Source organism: Heptranchias perlo, unplaced genomic scaffold (genome assembly GCF_035084215.1).
Source record: "Heptranchias perlo isolate sHepPer1 unplaced genomic scaffold, sHepPer1.hap1 HAP1_SCAFFOLD_1375, whole genome shotgun sequence".
Classification (NCBI taxonomy): Eukaryota; Metazoa; Chordata; class Chondrichthyes; order Hexanchiformes; family Hexanchidae; genus Heptranchias; species Heptranchias perlo.
Genome location: NW_027138619.1, coordinates 37,501 through 40,832, shown reverse-complemented (window position 1 = coordinate 40,832; position 3,332 = coordinate 37,501).

The window sequence follows — 3,332 nt, the reverse complement described above, 5'->3', positions numbered from 1 at the left end:
ATCCCAAAAGAATGCTCAGGGACTAAGTCCCAAAGGGGAAATGGTTAACCAGAAGCTGGGGGAAATGGTTAACCAAAAGTTGCAAAAATGATTAAAAGGGGTGAAATGATCAACCAGAAGTCGAAAATTATGTGCGGCGGTGAAGTCTGAAAGAGGGAAAGGTTGACCAGAAAGCATTAAACAAAAGTGGCAACATTTTAAAAAAATTGGCAAATGGTTAACCAGAATCCCAAAAGAATGCTCAGAGACTAAGTCCCAAAGGGGAAATGGTTAACCAGAAGCTGGGGGAAATGGTTAACCAAAAGTTGCAAAAATGATTAAAAGGGGTGAAATGATTAACCAGGAGGCTAAAGCAATGTGCTGCGGTGAAGTCCTAAAGGGGAAAAGGTTGACCAGAAAGCAGGGAAAGCATTAAACAAAAGCGGCAACATTTTTTAAAAAGTGGCAAATGATTAACCAGAATCCCAAAAGAATGCTCAGAGACCAAGTCCCAAAGGGGAAATGGTTAACCAGAAGCTGGGGGAAATGGTTAACCAAAAGTTGCAAAAATGATTAAAAGGGGTGAAATGATTAACCAGGAGGCTGAAGCAATGTGCCGCGGTGAAGTCCTAAAGGGGAAAAGGTTGACCACAAAGCAGGGAAAGCATTAAACAAAAGCGGCAACATTTTTAAAAAAGTGGCAAATGATTAACCAGAATCCCAAAAGAATGCTCAGAGACTAAGTCCCAAAGGGGAAATGGTTAACCAGAAGCTGGGGGAAATGGTTAACCAAAAGTTGCAAAAATGATTAAAAGGGGTGAAATGATTAACCAGGAGGCTAAAGCAATGTGCCGCGGTGAAGTCTGAAAGAGGGAAAGGTTGACCAGAAAGCATTAAACAAAAGTGGCAACATTTTTAAAAAATTGGCAAATGGTTAACCAGAATCCCAAAAGAATGCTCAGAGACTAAGTCCCAAAGGGGAAATGGTTAACCAGAAGCTGGGGGAAATGGTTAACCAAAAGTTGCAAAAATGATTAAAAGGGGTGAAATGATTAACCAGGAGGCTAAAGCAATGTGCCGCGGTGAAGTCCTAAAGGGGAAAAGGTTGACCAGAAAGCAGGGAAAGCATTAAACAAAAGCGGCAACATTTTTTAAAAAGTGGCAAATGGTTAACCAGAATCCCAAAAGAATGCTCAGAGACCAAGTCCCAAAGGGGAAATGGTTAACCAGAAGCTGGGGGAAATGGTTAACCAAAAGTTGCAAAAATGATTAAAAGGGGTGAAATGATTAACCAGGAGGCTGAAGCAATGTGCCGCGGTGAAGTCTGAAAGAGGGAAAGGTTGACCAGAAAGCATTAAACAAAAGCGGCAACATTTTTTAAAAAGTGGCAAATGATTAACCAGAATCCCAAAAGAATGCTCAGAGACTAAGTCCCAAAGGGGAAATGGTTAACCAGAAGCTGGGGGAAATGGTTAACCAAAAGTTGCAAAAATGATTAAAAGGGGTGAAATGATCAACCAGAAGTCGAAAATAATGTGCGGCGATGAAGTCCTAAGGGGCAAAAGTCACCCAGAAGGCAGGGAAATGATCAAACGAAAGCAGCCAAAAAATTATTAAAAGAGGGGAACTGATGAACCAAAAGATGAGAAACGGCCCGCAGAGACTAAGTCCAAAACGGGAACTGGTGAACCGGAAATGATTAACCAAAAACTAAGTCCGAAGAGGGAACTGGTAAACCAGAACTGAGTAACCCGATTTTTAAAATTAATTATAAATGGGGAAACGATTGAGCAAAAGGCGGAAATTAAGTCACAGGGACCATGTCCGAAAGGGCAAGAGGTTACCCCGTAGGGGGCATTCGTCAACTCAATCTGAAAACTTTGGAGGCAAATCTGACCAAAATGCGGAAATCGGACCACACCGCGAGGGGCGCCATTCGACGGGGCAGGGTTAGACGCGTCGAACGGTACCTGAAGGTCCCGGCTGCGACACGTGAGTCCGGAGATATGGCCAGTCAAAGTCTGATGGGAGGTACCGAAGCCGAAAAATCGAAACGCGTTTGCGGCGATTCGGTGTCAGAGAGTCGGTCACGAATTCAAATTCGTCCCGCTGATTCGCCAATTGCCAGCCGGTTCCGGGGGGATTGGCGGGGTACCTGCAGGATAGTAAGAGGTGGCATGTCGAGACTTAGCCTGTTTACCAGACTTGTGTCTAGCGCCTCCAGGTCTGCAGAGACCGACCCGGGCTGCCGCCCAACCGACTTTTAAGCCTTTTGGGAGTGGGAATTTTTCCCATTTTTCCCCATTTTTCGGGTTTTTTGGTCGGGCTTGAAAACGGCGGCCCCGAGGCCTCCCGGGGCTGGCGGGCTTCGGCTCCCTTGCGAGAGGGTCCGAATTCCACCCGTTTAAGCCCAGAAAGGAGTTCGGAAGTCAGTCGGTCGAGGGAACCCCTTCGGAAGTCCGACGGGGATGGATTCGGCCGGCGTTTCGGATCTCCGGTCAGAGGATTCCCCCCCTGGGCGGGGGGGTGCGAGTAGCTGCCGGCAAACGGTCCCTTGCACTTGTGGCACAAAAAGTCCGAGCACAGGTTAATGAGTTGGCCGCGGAAGCCCCTATGCCGAAATGAGAAAGCCCCCGTTGCGGGGATTTAGTGACGCATCTGCGGCCGGAGGTGGGAGGCCGTCCTGCCGAATTGACACTTGTCATTCGGGCACCTAGGGATTGGTCGGGTACCCGGAGATTTTCGAGAACACGATTTTCAGAGCTTTCTCTGACAGCCCAGGTGCACTTTAAGAGTGCCTGAAAAAGTGACACTTGGCAAAAGGCTCTCAATTTCAAAGCGGAGACCTTTACAAGAGCACTCGGAAGTCACCTGTCAGCATTTAAAGCTACATCAGGCGGCAATTTTCGAACTCTTTGTCAGTCTGAAATCGTGTTGAGCCTCGACAGCGTCGGGCTCAGGCAGGAGGAGCTTGCCAGCAGAGAGAGGCTCACCATGGATTGCTGGTGGATGCTTTTCGAAAACATATACACATTATATTATATTATAATAATATAAAGAAAAAAAAGAGTTTCTCAAAATCTCTGTGACACTTTGCAGATTTTTTTGAAAGCCAATAAAGAGAACTCTTTAACTTGAAAGTCACCTGTGCCGGCATAGCGATGACTTTTAAAACAGGTTGACACTTTCGAGCCGCGGCGGCTCTGAATCACCCCAGACACCAAGTGTGTTTGTGGGCAAGGCACCGCGGCCGGTGGGCTGCTTTTATAATAACGGGCACGCAGACTTTTTGAGAGGAATCGGTACTCTCTTCCGATCGATTTGGCGACTCGCGTCCGACATGGGAGGGCCCG